Source organism: Brachyhypopomus gauderio, unplaced genomic scaffold, assembly GCF_052324685.1.
Source record: "Brachyhypopomus gauderio isolate BG-103 unplaced genomic scaffold, BGAUD_0.2 sc51, whole genome shotgun sequence".
Classification (NCBI taxonomy): Eukaryota; Metazoa; Chordata; class Actinopteri; order Gymnotiformes; family Hypopomidae; genus Brachyhypopomus; species Brachyhypopomus gauderio.
Window position 1 is genome coordinate 1,501,381 of NW_027506876.1, and position 20,475 is coordinate 1,521,855.

At 43.0% G+C, this 20,475-nt stretch overlaps 1 protein-coding gene across 4 annotated transcripts in view; it reads left to right on the forward strand.

The window, feature by feature from the left end:
* LOC143487843 (uncharacterized) overlaps positions 1 to 20,475 on the forward strand; it is a 95,503-nt gene that overhangs the window by 39,563 nt on the left and 35,465 nt on the right. For 3 of the 4 annotated variants that reach the window (XR_013124399.1, XM_076987064.1, XM_076987065.1), the window contains exon 1: positions 6,397 to 6,654. The exons of the other annotated variant lie outside the window; for it this stretch is intronic. The gene's annotated coding sequence lies outside the window, so the exon portion shown is untranslated. Of the gene's footprint in view, positions 1 to 6,396; positions 6,655 to 20,475 lie in introns of those variants that run through there. 4 annotated transcript variants of the gene reach the window in all.

The following is a 20,475-nucleotide window of genomic DNA, read 5'->3' on the forward strand; positions in this document are numbered from 1 at the left end:
CGGACTGCTGTTGCCCCTCCTGTGTCACCCTGCATCTCCACTGCGGAGCTGGCTGCGGCTCAGAGGGCCGACCCGGAACTGGCGTGGGCGCTGGACGCTTTGGAGGCGGCCGCCGTGCCGGACTGGGATGACGTGGTACGACGGGGACCCGTAGCTAAGGCGTTGCGATCCAACTGGGACAGCCTGAGAATCGCTGGGGGCGTCCTGCACAGAACTTGGGAGGACCCGAGCACTGGGAGCCGCTTAACTCAAACTGTGGTACCGCAGGGCCTGCGTGACACTGTTCTGCAGGCTGTCCACGGTCTGCCAGGCTCAGGCCACTTTGGCATCACAAAAACTCTTCACAGACTGAGACAGAGATTCTGGTGGCCGGGCTGCAGAGCTGGAGTTGAACTGTTTGTCCATTGTTGTGACACATGCGCTGCCAAGAAGGGACCGGCGAGAGTCTCACGTGCGCCCCTCCACCCCATGCAATCCGGCTGCCCCATGGAGAGGGTGGCAGTGGATGTACTGGGGCCGTTTCCAGTGACTGAGTCGGGCAACTGCTACGTGCTCGTGGCCATGGACTACTTCACGAAATGGCCCGAGGCGTATGCGGTGCCCGACCAAAGCGCCGTTACTACAGCAGAGACCCTGCTCCATGAGTTTTTCTGTCGCTTCGGCGTCCCAGAGGTCCTACATAGCGACCAAGGCCGAAACTTTGAGTCGGACGTCATGACCGAGGTTTGCCGCCTGCTGGGGGTGCACAGGACTCTAACAACTCCTCTTCATCCACAGGGTGATGGCCTGGTCGAGCGGTTCAATCGAACCCTGGCTACTCAACTGGCCATGGTTACACAGGAGAACCAGCGTGACTGGGACAAACAACTGCCTCTCGTCCTGTTGGCATGCCGCTCCGCCTTACAGGAGACTACTGGTTTCACCCCCGCCATGCTTATGTTCGGCCATGAACTGCGATCACCTGTGGACCTGGCATTTGGGGCACCTCCCACTGATGATAATGTTGAACCTGGCCCTGTGTTCGTTTCTAGGCTGCGGACAAGAATACTCGACGTCCACATGCGAGCCAGGGGTAGCCAGGCGGGGGCCGGACTGCGCCAGAAATGCGCCTATGACATGCGCTGCTACGGCGGGCCCCTGCCCGTGCACTCTGAGGTTTGGCTGTACAATCCCCGTCGAAAGAAGGGACTGTGCCCCAAGCTGCAGTCCGCATGGGTGGGGCCTTGCACTGTGCTCGCGCGTGTCAGTGACGTGGTCTACCGGATCCGCTGGGGCCGGCGGCGCCTCGTGGTGCACCGCGACCGCCTTGCCCCGTACCGGCCTAAGGTGCAGGGTGCTGGACGCTGCCCGGACTCTTCATCGCCTGTCTCCCCGGTTATTGGTCCTGCTACTTCCCCTGTGGCCGGTCCGGCCAGGCCACAGCGCACGCGGAGGCTACCGCGGCGCCTGCAGGACTGTGTGACATAGATTGTTCTGTGAACTGCCTTGTTAACATTCTGTTCTTTCTATGTGTGTACATATATATATATATATACACATTTTTAATTGTGTCTAACTATTGATTGCCTTATGTACTGTTCTCCCTCTGTTTGTTATGCCAAGTCCGTTATGTGCCAGGTGTTTATTGTGCATTGTGGTGATGCCTAATCTTTTTGATGCCACCTTGACAACGTTACCGTACTGCTGTGCTCATGTTCAACGCCGGGAGTCGTTATGTTAATGCCTTGTACACGACATGCGTATGTCTTGAGTTGTACTGCCCTTGCTGTTTTTTTCTTTCCTCCAGGATTGTATTTGCGCTTTACATGCGCGTTGAGTAGGATCTGCCTCATCCGGCTGTAATTGTGTGTTTGATGCCATGTTTCTGCCCTTCTACGCTACTGGACTGTCTTGTGTGTGGTCGCTGGGATGGCTGACCTCTTGGGGGGGGGGCTGTGTAGCGTCGGGCCAATGGGGGGTGCCAGAGGGTGACACCATTACCCATGAGCCCTTGCGGCCCCGGCCCTGTTATGTTTAATTATGCGATGTTTATGTTTGTATAGTGTTTTTAATGATTATTATTGTGTTTTATTAGTTAAGTCACCCCGGTCCATCCTTTTGTGTACCTGTGCATTATCTTAGTTTCCCCTCCATGTATGTGTAACGTTGCTGTCGTCATGACCTCCCCCTGTGTTTCATGTGCAAGGGGTACCTCATTTAGGCCTCGAGTTATACTGATTGTGCCTGTGAGTGCCAGTTTTATTACAAAGAACAACAAAACCTCTGTTCTGTTTGGAGAATGGACTTCTCTGCAACTTCTTTCTACCACCCCACGCCACAATACAAACAATTGATATAAGATTGATATAATATTATTATACTTGACTTGGATGTTTGACATCTAATTTAAAACATTTGAAAGCAATGTCAGTTGTCAGGCAACAGAACTAGTCCCTCCACTCTGAAGTCATGCGGCGGAAAGATACAGGACTAAGGTGCGCCTGTCGGACATCACGCACAGTTCACGGGAGCTTAGTTCTGAGTTTGTGGACGGTGAAGGTGAAGGAAGGTGAGGAAAATATATAAATTCATTTTGGTCATGGGTTTTTATTTTATGGGACATGGCTATTGAGCTCGCGTTTTATGTGATTCTTTAGTTCTCAGCAGTTGCTTTTTGGTTAACTGGCGCCATTCATAGCCTAAAATAGTATAGCTATTAGCTAATATATTAGCTAGCTAAAGTTTGACTTCACTGTTGTCACAGGTGAAAAGCATATATCCTTTTCTTAGTATAAACATGCGGATACTAGAAAAACCCGATTACATTCTTTGTTATCTTGAAAAAAGGAAGCTGCTGGCATTCACATAATTATGCCTAAATTTAGCCAGCTGGACTAAGAATGTATTAAATGTGAATGGCCACCAACAACGTCTACAACTTGGTGATTTACTGCTTACTGTATTCTGTATTACTCAAAGATTTACAAATGCAATTCATTCTTACAGAAAGTGTCCAGAGGACCACGGATGCAACGGAGGCAAACATTGCAGCTGTGGCGATAGAGTGGGTGGAGGCGGCAGAAAAAAAAAACTTAAAGGACTATTTTGAAAGACTGCTGTGGAGATTGTGTAATTTCTGTTGGTGGTGGACTTCTGTATAGTTATTTTGAATACTGTTACATTAAACTTTGTTTTGTGAATATACTGCTTAAAAACAAGGTAAGCATATCATTTCAATAAAAGGGTTTTGATATCCTGTTGTTTATGCCATTTAATCCAAACATTAGTAAAGGTTAACTTCTCTGCTTAAAATTAATAACTCTGGTTTATATTGTTAATTAAATTAACATCCAGTTTTCATTTCCAACCATTATTCAACATCTGTCTAACATTGGATCTTGATGAAAACCTGACATCGGTTTTCGACAAATATCTGACTTTGATTTCCAACTGAAATTCAATGTCTATCTATTCTTAGAGTTTAATGTCAAGATAACTTTGGGGTGTAACGTTAGCTTGACTTATTTCCAACTTCAGTCAAATGTCTAAATAACATTAAAAACATTGTTGGTTTTTGACTGATAATCCAACTTTTGTTTCTAACCAAAAATGAACATCTCTCCAGTAGTGAAGTTTGAGGTCAACCTAACTGACTGATAACCAACCCTAATTTTATGTCTCCATAACGTTAGATCTTGACGTCAACCTGATTTTCATTTTCAACTAAAATGTAACGCTTATATAACGTTGAGCTTGTCGTCAACCTGACGTTAATTTTTGAGCAATAACTGACTAATAACCAACCCTAATTCAACGTCTCCTCAACGTTGGATGTTGATGTTAATATGACGTCGGGACGTCAACCCGATTTTCATTTTCAACTAAATTTAAACGTCTGACCAACGTTGGAGGCCAACGTCTGGCTGACATCGAAGTGACGTCCTGTGCCTGCTGGGAACCAACCCTAATTCAACGTCTCCTCAACGTTGGATGTTGATGTTAATATGACGTCGGGTTTTGACGTCAACCCGATTTTCATTTTCAACTAAATTTAAACGTCTGACCAACGTTGGAGGCCATCGCCTGGCTGACATCGAAGTGACGTCCTGTGCCTGCTGGGGTCCGGCTTTGGCAACTTATTGGTCTATGATTTTTTTTATTCTGTCAGAAGCTCTCAAAATTAATCTCCATCCCAACCCAATAGCAGGCATTTTTGGTGTCTCCGACTGTAATAGGATAAACAGACACAAAACCATTATTGCTTTTACAACACTACTCGCTCGAAGAAGAATATTATTGCATTGGAAGTCAAAAAGTCCTCCCAAAACATCTATATGGCTGAGTGACTTGATGCAATTCATACACTTGGAGAAGATAAAATATTCACTTATAGGCTCTAAGAACAAATTCACTTCTACTTGGGAGCCTCTTCTGACGTATTTAGGTAAACTTAAATCTATGCTTGATAGCACTTAGAAGAGCTCTGGCACTGAGCCTCTTATCTCTCGTAGATCATATATTCATCTGCAACACTGAAAATACTGGTATAAGACATAATCTGAAATGTACTGCCCTTTACAGTGATATTTTGTATTGCTTTATGGATGTGTTTGTATGTTATGTGTGTGTGCACATGTGTTTTGGTACTGGACTCAGATATTGGTTACCTCTTGTTGTAACAACAGTGGTTTGTGTATAGGGGATGGACGGGCAGATGTACAATATTATTATAATTTTTTTTTCCTTCAGGGGGTGGATACGCATATGTTATGCGGTGGGGAAGGGGGGGTTGAAAAAGAGTGAAAATTGAAACTGATTAATGAACGTACTGTACTTTGTATGTATCCAAATTTCCAATAAAAAAAATCATTAATAAAAAAAAACAGATTAAAAAACATTTAGAAATTGCAATGAATCAAATACACACAAGTAACTATTCCACAATATGTGAACATTTCAGAAATGCTGTGTCCTGTGTACTGTGCACGGTGCATATGCCATTTTGACTACCATCATTATCCAACGTTGTAAAACTACAACAAAGACATAACAAGTTGAAAATATAAGTTGGTGCATTCAACAATAATTTTGTAATTACATGTTCTAGTCATTCTAACAATTGCTAAAAAAAATAATTTTACATTTTTTATTTTTTAATTTTAAATTCTGCACCTGATGACCGGCACAATAACAAGGGCTGTTTTACAAACGCATCTTAGCAGAAAGATGTATTTGGACCCATACGATTGTTAACCTTGTAAATCCTGTAAAGATTGTAAAGCTGCTTTGTGACAACATGTGTTGTGAAAAGCGCTATATAAATAAATTTGATTTGATATATTTACCACCTCTCATGTTATTCTTGCAAATGTGTAATGGAAAGGACGCTAGACCGCACATTTGGACTAAAATAACCAATTTATTATCTAAAATTCCACCTTAAATGGTCCCACCATATTCATGAAGCTGTGAATAAGAAAGCTAGAGTTGACTTCACCTCACCATTATCACATTAAATTCAAACTATAAGCAGGCATGTTTCGACATCGAGTTCTGGATGTATTTATCTCCATATTAACTCCATAACTCTCCCTATTAATTACAACTAACACAGTTGTTGTGTTTCCACTGTATTTAACAGCCCTGTTGCAAACTATACAGCTTGCTGTAGTTTTATTTTCTGCAATAAAATAAAGCCAAACGGCGCATGTCTTCCTCTCAGATATTTCAATACTCCGGTGGTGTCTCTCTCTCTCCGTACTGTAAGGTGTCGACTCGAGGAGAGCGCTGAGTGGGCGGGGCCAGGCGGAGCCTACCTGCATGGTTGCTGAGCAACGTGACGGTGTAAAGACTAAAGACGAGAGGGGGCGGGTGCGCTGCTCCGTGCTGTGTGACTTTTTTAAGCGAGTAGTGACAAATCTAGCGACTTTTTGTGGTGTTACTGGAGACTTTTGTAGACTCGGAGATGAACACACATGGTCTTCAGTTACTGTCCTCAGCGAGCAGCGGGTGCTGCCGTGAGCCCCGCCCACAACACTCACAATGCAGTCTGACAGTCAGAGCAGACCCGCACCGCTCCACGTCCACGCTGCAAATGAACTGCGCATGCCCAAACCCGCCGCTGATTGACCCCGCCCCGTGTTTACAGAGCCGGATGTAAATATAAATGCGTCTTCAGTGTAATACAAAATAAATCACTGAATTTAACTCACACAGTCTCAGTCAGTCACTCTAACATATTTAGTGTATTTTTTACTCGTTTTTCTCTCCCACAACGTTATTATTTTATAGCTTCAAAAACACGAATTATGCAAATTAAGCGATGACGCCATTCAGCGACTTTTAGGACAGCCAATAACGTCTTTCCTTACTGAGGAGTTGGCAACGCTGCTCTTACAGACAGAGAAGAGACTTTGATGAATCCACGTACGCAGCAGTCGGTGTGTGGGGGAGAGTTAAAAAGATTGAGTATTAATCTTTTTACACGAGTATTGCTCCAAATCAAGAGCAGCGTTGGTATCGATATTTAGATCGATCCGCCCACCTCTACCTACCATCACCATCGGACATTACAGACCACAGGTTTCCTTATTCTCAATATCAGCATCGGGCGTTTAGTGGAGTTGCGCCTATTGTCGTGTTGGTGTTTGGAAGTGTTGGAGTACTGGTTGACCTGTAAGTACTTAACTTAGTAATACGTACCACTAACACCTTTTAACCACATCTTAACCACACTATTTTGTTCGTTCCGTTACCTCACGGTTGAATCTCGTGTCTTGACTAAGTTGGTGGAAAATTCAATGTGTTAAAGTGTTTTTATAATGGATGTTGTAGCGCTAACTAACCCAGCCAGATAACGTAGCTACTTATTTGATACTATACGAATACGAATATAATTCTGTTTGGTTATTTTGTTTAGTAGCTCAGTGGTTCCTGTTACAAATGTGGCCAGGTGTAGAAGGAGGGAATCACACAAACCAGACAGCTCTAAAATTAATGTGGGGCTTTTATTTCCCGACTGATCCCAAAAGGAAACAGCATTAACTTTGTTTGATTTGGATACTTAAATTAACAACTATAAAATTAACAAGTACTTCATAAAAAAAGAAAGACAACTGTAGTGGACTGTTCATTCAAAAAAATACAGACAGCCTCTTTAACGGAAGGACACACACTCCAGTGGACAGTATTATCTCCCCTCTAAATCAAACAAACAAAGATACATCTATATCAATAAAACTCATTTTTACATTGTTACCACATATGACACAAACATTTAATAAAACTTTGTTGAAACACTTTGTTACACACTTGAAGAAGAGATGGGACTCCAGGTGTGTTTTATGGAATTTAATATCTGAAAGATATCGAACATTGCAGTACATCAGTATCTGCCACCTTCATCAGCATAGCATTCACATTGAATACATACCCAGCCATCACCATGTCTTTGGATGTCTTAAGACATGTCTAAAGACACATTATGAAGACATCTCAAGACATCTTGAGGCATGTCTTAAGAAATGAAGACATGTCTTTAAGACGTGTCTATAGACACTGATCTTAAGATGTCTTGACTATAATAACATCTCAAGATGTCTCAAGATGTAGGATAATATTTATTGTTTAAATTTACTCTAAAAATATTTTAAAATATTTAATGGAAAATTGAACTGTAAACATTATGCATCTTTTATTGCAAGGTATCTAGTAAATAATTACAATAAAATAAATTTTATTAAATGTATTGTTTTATTTTTCTTTGTTATTCATAATAAAAAACACAATACTATTATTTTAACACATATTACTTAACAGACTGGCAAAAATAAACCAATACATGTATGTATATATATATATATATACACACACAAACATTATATATGCAAGTATGTACTACAATGACCACAATACCATTTTCAGAACAAATGTAACATAAGTAATAATACGTAGCGTAATATAAAACAGTGTCAAGTCAACTGCATACAACATATCACTAAGCTAACAGAAAAATAAAGTAAGATGACAGAAAGATTAAGATAAATACTATTAGTAATAAATATGCAATCATACCATAAAATGTAAGTGAAAATTAAAGATAGTAACAACAAGGAAAAGAAGAGGGGCAAAGACCAAAAAAAGATTTTAAAGAGTAAAGTTATTCTAAGTGGGCATGAAGATATCTGTTTTTTATGTAGCACCTGTTGTTTACATTGTGACTAATCTGAGTCCCTGTTCTTACACAGTAGTTACCATGGCTAATAGTATTTGATTTTGTCCCTATCCCAAGATGACGTTGAGGCTGCCAAAAGCACTTGTGGTGGAGATAAACGAGGGTTTCTGTAATGGCTGAAGGTGTGAGCAGAACCATAACCCCCTCTTTGAATTCTTCACAGCCTGTTAGAGGATCCTTCCTATTTAATGGCTGAAATGTTATACCCTCAATCAAAAGCTGAGGATTTTCTGTAACAGAAGAGTTCAATTGGTTTCTGGCCCACATACAGCATATTTCTCCAATCAATTTTAAAATGAAAACCTTGCATTCAGAAAGATGATATACCTGACACAGAAGCCCATATGCCTGTAATTTTGACAGGTTGAGACAGGTTGTGTCTTGCACTTTCTATGTTTGCTTCTATGTATGATCCAACTCTAATTGTCTTGATGTCAAATCTGAAAAAAAAGTTAAAATTAGACATTGACTGCTTAAGTCATGGCCTGGCGGTTAGGGAACTGGTCTTGTGACCGGAGGGTTGTGGGTTCGATTCCCAGACCTAAGGCCATGACTGAGGTGCCCTTGAGCAAGGCACCTAACCCCAACTGCTCCCCGGGCGCCGGGCTAGGGCTGCCCACCGCTCTGGGCACGTGTGATTCACAGCCCCCTAGTAATCACTAGTGTGTGTGTGTTCTGACTGCACAGATGGGTTAAAAGCGGAGGACAAATTTCGATTGGGGTGTAAAAATCACAATTGACAAAATATGGCACATTTCATTTCATTAAGAACACCTGCAGATGTGGACTAATGGCACAAAGAAATAATTTCACGCATACTTGTAATGTCTGGGGGACAATGTTGCACTTTGGTACTGCATGTAAAGCTGTCCAGGGCCAGCAAGAGCATTATTAATGTTCTTCACAACCGTCTTTCCTCTAATCCAGACCTATGATAATTTATTTATATAAGGTAATCATTTATAAATTCTACATTTATATGTGCAGCAGCAAAAGGATATAAAGCACTCAGAGTTAGAAATAGAAGATCAAAAATATACAATATAAACAGACAAAGAAATCACAGTATTTACTGATATATACAATTTTTATATATTTACTTCTACACACAATAAATAGGCACATAATTGCACTCTGTGCTGTGCCGTGTCTGCCTGAATGGCAACAATTAGTTGTTTACTATAAGTTGTTAACATGTAACATTTAAAGATACAGGCTTCAAGCCCAATAGCCAATTCCAACCTTTGCTCCCAGGAAAATGTTCTCTTGTGCCAAGATTCTGCTACCCATATGCTCAACAAGGTCAGGCTTTCTTAACTTCTTACAGATTTGTAGGTTTAACACTTCTTGCCAGATTCTCTGATCATGGGATCTTAGATCTGTATTGAAACAGCAGGTTAATTCTTATTATACAGGCAAACAGTATTGGCTTCCTTAAACATTGCATCACTCCTTCTACAAGTAATCTAAGCATATTTCAGAGCACTTTTATTTGTGTATCTCCTAGGTAGTGCTGCAGTATTTGTGACCGGACTCAAGCTCACAGAATATCTGACCCAGTTAATGAGGGAAATGTCTACCTACCAAAACCTTGTCTTTGTCATGTCACTGGCTGACATCAGTGTAACAGATCCAGATTCTCCATATATGGGGGCATAGCCTGGCAAGCCATGGATTGATGTGGCATCTGCAACATCTCCAGGCATCAGCAATTGGTAGAGGGCATCTAAGATCCCAATCCTTTTGACCATGTTCCTCTCCATACTCACACCATTCTTGTGGGCAATAAATTGAGTACAGAATATTTTCATGAACTTTTAAGTAATTCCATGTCATTCATGTCATTTCAGTTCTAACTTGATACAAAAACACTTACTCTAATATTTAAATAATCATTTCATGTTCATTTCAACAGTAGGACCATTCATTTGTCCATGTTCTTATTTTAGATTACATAATATTTTATCTTCTTTCTAATCTGCTTTTCAAATCTGCATGGTTTCACAAAAGTAAATAGCAGTTATATTAATTAAATTATCTATAAAGGATCACACATATTAAAGTATTATCCATGAATAGTTAATATTAATGAAATATTATTTTTGTAGAGTTGTTGTAATGTCTGGGTGTAGGAGGCAGGCACCAAGACGGTTACGGTGAACATATAACGTTTATTGTGAAGACATGAGTAAGCTCTGTGCGGAGCGCAAGCAGAACACACACACACTCACGCTGACACGTAGCTTTAGACAAAGACGAGCACAAGACACTGCGCGAACGCACATTAAATAGGTGAATACACAGACCCACGTGACCTCGAGACAAGGCACAGGTGTAACAAACGAACACGCAACGAACAGCCCCCCCCCCCCCCCCCGGCTTACGTCATTTGAATTTTCTCTGTAGCAGACAATCCTTGTGTTAGGTTATATAGTATATAATACAGCCACACATCAGCTGTTTCTGACAGCTGACTGGTTTATACTTGACGCGGCGAAAATGAAGTAATCGAACCTGCGCGAGGGTCTCGATTCTTCGCGAGGTCGTGCACCTCTCGAATTTTGTAACTTCGCGCGCGCCGCGCTTCAGCGCAATGAACAAAGTCACGTTTGCAGGGTTCATACACCTTTATAAGGTGGAATTCAAGCACTTGTACGTCACTTTAAATGTCCATTTCAATATTTCCCTGAACGCTAAACATAATTAAGTTAAATATTTATACATATACTCGAAATAATTTGCTTTTTATTTACATTATTTAATGGTTGTTTATTTTCAAAACGCCCAATCTTAACGTCTTCACGTTCTCTCATTTTTCGTCCTGGAATTACATTTGTTGTGAAACGAAGTAGTACTTTAGCCTAAATTCCAGCACTTTTCAAATACATTAAAATTCGACTTTCTTTTCTGCGCTCCAGATTTCTGTATTTACTTTAACTATCCACCACTGTATTTCCCGCTGTTGGACGGGTACCAGCCAGCTACGGTCGATGCTGGATCAAACCATTTTTCAGTGGGAGGCGGGGGTGTATGCACTTAATGGAAAATATGCAGATAGGTAAAAAAAACATATATTTTAGCCATTGAGCTTATGTTGAGTACAAAAATTTATATTAATGAAAGATTTCAAGATTATTTAAAATTATAGACTTTAAATAAAAAATAAATTGCTGGGCTCTTTGATGGGCCCCCCTGGCCCTGGGGCCCGGGACAACAGACCCGGTTGTCCCCCCCTGTCGACGGGGCTGCCCACGGAAGTACAAACATGGACATAACCGCACGCAGACGACATTCTGACACGCCCACGGGGAAGGGTCCGGAGCTGTTCCGTAACAGTTGTATTTACATTCATTCTGCAATTCTGCATGTACAGTACAATTTAGATTCTCATGGAGCAGACTTTGAAAAAATCATTACAATAATTATTTTGTGTATGGCTTTGAACATTTGCTTGGATGCATGAGTTCCATTTAAATTTTCATGGAAATCTATGACATGACCTGACAGAACTTGGTCTTTCAGACAGGACCAGTAATGACCTATGTCCTTCACTCTGTGGTGGTACCGCTCAAATCTGTTACAGTCACCTATCATGGGATGGCCCAAGACATTTATCTGCTCTCCAGTATGGAAACCACAGTGAATGTTTGCACGGTTTGCAACCTCAGCTTTCCAGATCTGGACAGCAATAACACAGAAATGACATAACATGCATACAACGTACAGTACATGGCAAAGGCATTAAGGGGTTTCAAAGTCAAGCACAGAGCAAACAATTTCCATAGATAACACACTGTCTTGTTTTTTTTTTTTTTTTTGGGGGGGGGGGGGGGAGATGACATGACAAAAGGGAAGATAAGATGAGGCCTTATCACCCAACATTAGCACCTCATCTCACTGATACTGTTATAGAGGAATGAAGGCAAACCTCCTCATTGATGTTCATAAATCTACTCAAAAGCGTTCCATGGGCATTAATGATGGTTATCATGTTCAAGCAGATATGTTCAGGTGTGCATGTACATTTGGCCAAATATGTAATCAACAGGTGATAAGCATTCAAACTATTGTAATTCTGTAGAGGAAAAATATCTCACCTTCACAAACAGTTTGTGGTGTTCACATATTGTTTCCTGTAGCTGCTTTCCCTGATATTCGGTAAGACTAGCAGAGTGGATCAGAGATACATAGTTGCTCAACAAAATATTGGCTTTTGTTATTAGCGAACAATTATTGCGGCCAATGAACTCGGCTGATGCAGATGTAAATGCTTCAGGATAATATATAACATCTCGTGTGATGACTGGCAAGAGCTGAAGAAGATGGAGTACTTCACAGCCAGTGGCACATGCTAAGTGGTCAAGGTCTGGCAGCTGAAATTAAATAAAAGAAAGTAACGTAATATTAGCATAACAGGCAAAAAACCAATGAGATTGATTGCAGTGTGTCCATACAAATTGTGTTTTACCTGCTTGATCCAGTGAGGCCTCTCAATAGATGCAATGAGGCTAGACAGGAACTGCCTAACTTCACTCTTAATGTTGCCTAATCTAATGCCAGACTAATCTGAAGTCTCCCCACACCAAGTGGTCAAGTCTTGTCTATAGATAAAGAAAAATTAACAATGTTACTGTAGAGATATTAACCCATTACTGCATGGTGATAACATATAACAACAATTACTATTAAATTAAGATTTAAACAATTCTGCCACACTAGAATGTGAATGTAAGTTTATTCTTTTACGAGCCAGATTTATATCAACATACATAGATGTTAATGGAATTTTAACACATAATTGGCCTACTGTCATTGTATGAATTTCAATGTTATATAACAAAAATATAATACAAAATATAATAAAAATACAGTAAGTGAAAAGTGAAAATGGAACTAAAATCCACACTAAAATCCACACTGAATCCTTTTTATTATGTTGATATTGAGAAAACAATTTAAATTATGTTAGAGAGCAGCAACCAAATTATAACAATGACTTTTGTTCATATAAATCACTGGCACAGGGAATACATTTGTACTTTTTTGTGTATTTTATAATTCATGAACCTAATATCACCCAATGCACATTACCTGAATGTGTGGCTCAATAATAATTTCGCTGGAAAACAGCTGATTTTGTGGGCTGAACAAGGTGCCAGTCTCGGTTTCTTTTGCTTTCCTCTCTACTGTTCCTATCTCTAACATCTGTGCAATAATGGCATTTGTACTTGTCTTTGTTCGACGGGGTGCATTCATGGCAGCCTGTTGATCTGAGAGTTCAGCCTTGTCGACTGTGCAAAATCTGCACCTAAGAAACATATTTGTATTTATTGTAATGTCAAGACAACCAATTCAAGAAAGTGCTGCTGCAACAGTGTACCTCTTATTTGCTGTAGAAGATAAACAGTTTGCACAGTGGTTTGCCTGGGGCATATCTGCATTGATCTCACCAATCCCTCCACAAACAACACCTTCCCTCCATAATAGGGGCAGTTGGCAAAGTACCCCTCCTGAAGCTTTTTTACATATGGAGCAATGGCACCCATACACAGTTCAAATGATGTACCTATATTTTGAAACCATAGTTACATTGTATTTCCATTTCATGTACCCCAGTAAAATGCAAAATAGTTCAAGTCTACTTAAGATGTACCTGGTTCTCCAAGGCCTATAATGCCTATATGTTCCCTTTTAGCACCCTCCCACCGTGGCAGATTCCCAAGAGAAAAATGCATCCCATTGGTTGAGTGGTATTTCCTCCTGTAGAGTCCAAATCCATCAAAGTACAAATGGATGTACAGAGGCAAAACTGGAACACCTTTGATAGAAAATAAAAAAGCAATTATATGCACATGTTTGCCGTTTGTTGCATACAAAATAGTTCAAGACATTAAATATGTCTTAAAATATTAATTAACATTACTTGTAGGAATTCTCTTTTCTGGCCGTCCTTCACTGCAATGAGGAGGGAGAACTGTTGAATTTTTAATAAATCTGTTGCTTGGCTCTTCAAAACCAGTGGCAGCATGGTCAGAGTGCAGGTAATAGCCAGTAAACTCATTAATCATGTTCATTTTCCTGATGACAGCATCAACTCTGACTGATTCAACAGTGTCAGATATGAAGATCTGCTCTCTTACAGGGGTTTGACTCCGATACTGGTAATGATGCCTCATCTCAAGGCCACGAAAAATAATTCTGCATCTGAGAACTAGGTCCTCAATAACTCTGTCAAACACAATAGAGTCCACTCTAGCAAGACGTGGTCTATGGTTGACTGTAACTTTATTGTGTGACGCCGAAGGCGTCGGAACAGAGGCAGCCGGAGGCGTGGGTGAGACAGAGGGACGTTTATTCTCCATGGCTTTAAACGGCAGCTCAAGTAAAGCTCGTAGCGCATACAGAGATGCAGAAGTAATGCTCGTAGCGCAAACACAACACAGTGATGCCCAAGTAATGCTCTTAGCACATGGGTTAAAGTCATGGGTTAAAGCAAGAAATTTTCATTTGACTGAAAATTTTTCCTGGCAAAAGACAATGCCAGCAATTACTGAAAATGCGGCCTCTTTTGTCTAATTCTACACAATAAACACATTTATAAAGTATATGTGACGGGCAGGGTGTGCGAACCAAAAGGAAGCGATCACGCCAAGTCTCAGGGAAAAAGGATGGTTTAATAGAAAGTGTGCAAACCTAAAACCCGTGCAATAGATCCAAATTAAGGATATAATGACCAGCGGTCAACTGGTACAAAGACAAGACATATATAGGCAAACAAACGACCCTCAGGTGAGACGGATCACGGGCTCCGCCCACCTGAGGGACGCACATGACGTCACCAAACAACAACAACAACAGCCGCTGTGGACGGAGGCGGCCGGTAGGGGGCCGCCTCACCGTGACAGACCCCCCCACCAAGCCGCACTCCCCTCCACTGGGTGCGGCTACACACAAAACATGAAGGGGCAGGAAGGCAGAGACAGGCAGGAACACACCTCCTGCCGTCCGGGAGCTGAAACATAAAACACAAAACATTACACAGCTCACCTCCCCGGGCGGGACCCTGGACCGACCGGGCCGTTAACAACACAAAACCACGCCCCGGTCGGTCACAGGGCCCTCACGCCCTAACCGGCATTCAGCTGGTAAGCCCCATGGGTGTGAGGACGAGGGGCTACGGCTCCTCTCTCGTCCCTCGTGTGTGTGTGGGTGTGCAGGCTACCTCTCCAAGGCGTGGCTACTTCACCTCCTGGACCTACCTCCTCCCAGAGCTGACCCCTGCCTTCTGCTAGGGGTCACCCCAGCCTCCTGGGGAGCCAACCCCTCCCGGGGCCTCTCATCTCAAGGTGGACTCCTCCACCCAACCCAGGAGCGCCAGAGACCGAGGCCCAGAGCACCCCCGACGCGGGCTAGGGAGCAGCCCCAAGGGCCTCCTGGTCACCCCGGGCAGGAGGGAGGATCTCCATCCCCAGCAGGAGCTTTTCAGACCGGAGCCCCATGGTCCCCAAACATCCGGGGGCCCCAGCCCTCTAGGGAGGGGCTCTTCACGACTGGGCTCCGGTCACCCCACAACACAAGGGGGCTCCTGCCAGGTGGAGACCCCCACAAGGTCCAGGAACACTGCCAAGGAGAAGCACCTGCACAAAGAACACAACCTCACACACACACACACACATATACAAACACAAAACACAAACGTGCCCTACCCTATTCAGGGCCTCCCTCGGGAGAGACGCCCTCCGTGCCACACCCCATGGCACGGGACCACAGCCGGTCCCCCCCCAAACACACATTTAAGGGGAGGAGCATGTGTGGAATTACATTTAACAGTTGACATCACGCTAGGACAAAACACACACGCAAATACTAGACAAACAAAAAACGGTGTACAAACAGACAGACGGAACCCATCACATGCGCGCTCTGCTTACACACACACACACAGTGACGCGCGCCGCTCAGAGCCGCAGTCGCTCCCCACATTAAACACACGACACACGGGGAGCGAGGCGACAGTGACGAGCGGCAACCGCGTCACACATAAAACATTCAACATAGAACATAACGAGCACGCACACTGGTCCACACGTCCGTCACCCGTACACACATACAAAACACACACGAGAGTCCACCAGGCAGACACCCTGGTGTTCGCTGTGCCACATATACACAAGCGCACGGCGAAACTCCCGCAACATACAACGGACACGAAGAGCTGTCTCAGGGCAGACTGCCCTGGTCCTCGCCGTGCTACACACACACACACACACACACAAAACACAAAAGCACGGCGGAGCTCTTCAAACAAAACACCACGCAGACAAACACTTACCACGAGACATGACCACGAACGAAGGAGAAAGAAAAAGAGACTCGGCGGCTTCCGAAGGGTGGCTGGTCATTCTGTGACGGGCAGGGTGTGCGAACCAAAAGGAAGCGATCACGCCAAGTCTCAGGGAAAAAGGATGGTTTAATAGAAAGTGTGCAAACCTAAAACCCGTGCAATAGATCCAAATTAAGGATATAATGACCAGCGGTCAACTGGTACAAAGACAAGACATATATAGGCAAACAAACGACCCTCAGGTGAGACGGATCACGGGCTCCGCCCACCTGAGGGACGCACATGACGTCACCAAACAACAACAACAACAGCCGCTGTGGACGGAGGCGGCCGGTAGGGGGCCGCCTCACCGTGACAGTATATTTATCTAAACAGCCTGTGTAATGAGAGAAGAGAGAATCTATGAAGCGACAAAATGCAACACCTGAGCTATAAATGTACATAAATGTTTTTATAATGGAGTTATCTGGGGGTCCTCTTCCAGAACATTGTTTAAAGATCAAGTCAAATTTAGTGAATCCTGGTGAGTTTTAAAATGGTATGAAGCTCTCTTGTTTTTATCAGATTCACTATCGCAAAAACATAAGCAGTAAGATTACCTGGTTTATCTTACAAAAAAATTTAATGTCCAAAAATGGCAAATTAAATCGCACCACTGGATGGAGCTTTTAAATACAAACAGAACAACACCATCCATGTTAAACTGGCTTAGAAATAAAAAAGTTGACATTTCAAATGGAAGAAATGCGCCTTTTTTCTTCGACTATTAAAGCTAAATGAAGAAAAGTCTGTGATCGGTGGAGAGATTCTTCAGTATAAATAACCATAACTTCTATATTTCACTACAAATTCAAATAAAATTTGAAATGTAGTCACTTTATAGTATGGACATGACAGAACAACACCATCCATGTTAAGCCTGGTTTAAGCCTTTATACTTGACGCAGCACGAGTGGCGTGAGCAGCGCGAGGGTCCACACGCCGAAAATGACGTAATCGCGGTGGCTCCACCCGTGCGCGATAGCCTCGCAGTCGTGCACCTCTCAAATTTTGTAACTTCGCACGCACAGCGCTTCAGCGCAGTGAACCAAGTCATGTTTGTCAAAGGTTAACATATTTATTCGCTTGACAGTAAGGGCTGTCCTAACTTGTGGTAAGTAAACACTAATCTTGGTTATCTTAATCTTGAAAGATACTTCTTCTGCTGGACAGAGGTATCAGCCTCTTCTAGGTCACTGCTCGCAGACTCAGAGGACTGACGATCCTCCTCATTACTTTGTCTGTCTGGGATCTCTATGTCCTCATGCTGCTGGTCCCCTTGGAGAACTTCTTTCTCAACACTTGAGCCTCTTTCTACCCCTCCATCTCCTAAGAAGGGAACTGGCCCTGAAGCTTCATCTTGACACTCCTTTAGTCTTCTGTCCTCAGGTTGTAATCCAATGATGTCTGTCCAGTCTTCCTCGTCGAAGTCAGGGTACCCAAGGACTGGTGGCTCAGAGAGGAAATCAATTAACTGGCTGATGACTTGTTGATGCTCTTGTGTCCAAACAATCAGATGTGATGATGACAACTGCCCCCCTTTTGCCTGTGTCCGTTCCCTTTTTTGTCTTTGTCTGCTGACTTTTGGTGCTTTATCTACACACAGGAGGTCATATAGTGGCGTGGCAATGCGAGAAAAGTTGGGGATATAGTTTCAATAATAGGAAATAAATCCCAGCAGTTTTCTGACATCTCCAATTGTCGTGGGCTTCCTCTCTTTTAAAGCTTGGACAGGAGCAATGTCTGCAGGATCCATCGTATATCCCTCTTTAGTAACTAATCTCCCCAAGAATCTGACCTGGTTTTTGAAGAGCTCACATTTCCGTGGTGTAAGCTTGACTCCGTGGTTCTCATAGCTCTGTAGCACACTCTGTAGGTCTTTCAGGTGGTCTTCAAATGTTTTGGAGTGGACCAGATTGTCATCTAGATAGGGCAAGCAAATCTCATCTCGCAGCCCCATCAAGCATTCCTCCATGGACCTCTGAAATTCGGCAGGGGCTGATGACAGTCCAAAAGGGATTCTTACCCATTCATACAATCCCCATGGCGTGATGAATGCTGTCATAGGGTGGCTGGACTCCTCAAGGAAGCCCTGGTGATAGGCCTTTCCTTGGTCAAGCACCGAAAACTAGGAACTTCCTTTTAAGGTGTTGAGCATATCCTGTAGGTGCGGTATAGGATGGCGGTCAGGGATGGACTTTCTGTTTAGTTCCCTGTAATCACAGCACAAACGGAGACCACCATCCTTTTTCCTCACACACACAATGGGACTGGAATAGGGTGATTTGGACTTTGTTATCCAGCCTCTGTTCAAGAGGTCTTCTAGATACTCCTTGACCTCTTTGTGGAGTGGCTTTGGTACAGATGTGTAAGTCTGTCGTACTGGTGTAGGGTCACTAAGATGGATTTTGAGCTGCAGTGACGGTATAGTGCCCACATCATATTCATCTCGAGCAAAAACATTGCTTATCTTTCTCAGTAGCTGTCTCACTTGTAGCTGCTGTGAGGGGCAAAGGTGACCAATGGGGACTGGGGGGTCCCATGCATCATCACTTTGTTTACGTGTTCTGTTTATTTGTTCAGCTGTCAGGGTTTCTGTTGGGGGTAGTAAAGCTTGTTCGGTATTTGGTGTTCCATTCATCTGTGTTATGTCCCTTGTTCCTGTGTCTGCCGGATATACTGTTCTAACTACTTGGGTTTGTCCTAGTTTTGTTCGTGGAAACAGGAGAATCTCGTGGGCACTACAATTCGTGACTGGCAGAAGGACGCTGGACCGAGTCCCTCATTGTAATCGTACCACATTTTCTTGAATCTCTAAGCCTTCTGGGAAATGCAAATGAAGACCGGGCTCAAACAGAGCATCTTGTTGTTCCAGGAGTGGACTTGTCCTTATATTACATCTGACAATTTTTGTTTGGCCCGCAGGAAGGTTAATTAATTCTTTTCCTGTTTTCACTGTGCCCTCACTAAGTCCCTCCTCCTTACTTCTCATCAATTTCAAAAATACTTCTGTTTTTTTACAGTCAAAGGAAAATGCAGTACTCACCGCGTCTGCCACTGCACGTGGTGGGTCTATGTCTCTGTCCACTAGGTACTCAATAACATTGAACCCAATGATTGGTTCCTCGGCTGCCCCCTTTCTGTCAGTTACTAGCACTGGAACTTTAAGCTCTAAGGGTGTGGCTTCTGATGCAGGCAGATCAAACTTGACTTCAACCCACCCACTGAAAGGAATAGGGGTTTGATTTACTGCCCTCTAACGTACCTGGGCCTAAAATCTCAGACAGACTCCTCACTGTTGCATGTGGAATATTCTGCTGTTTCCATTGTTCATTGATTAGGCAGACTTGTGATCCTGTATCCCAAAGTGTCCTTGTCTCTATTCCTTCAAACCTGCAGATAATTAGGTATTTCTTGCCAATCAGATTGAGGAGTTGAGCTTTCCGTTTTGGGGACAGGAGATTGACACTCACAGCTGTTGTTAACTTTTCTTCGACGTTCGCTGCCACTTTAGTTTCAAGATACTGGATACCGTCTGTTATGAGTTCATAAACATTTCGTTGTTGTTCACTTTGTTTAGGTTTTAGAACCAGTGGGGATGGGAGGGCTGTTACTGTAGGCTGACATGCCTATTTGTTCAGTTTGGTCAGTGGGTTTCCTCCGGGCTCTACATCCTCTTGACAGGTGGCCACTTTGCCCGCACTTAAAGCAATGGTCACATTGTTCCTCTTGATTGCGCTCTTGACACTTCCTACAGCCCCGTTTTCTGTTTGGACGACTCTTCTGTTTGGGAAGATCTTTTTGACTCATGGATGGCTGCTTTGATTTCAGCTATCTCCCCTTTCAGTTGGTTTATGATGTCAAGAAGTTCTGATTCCCT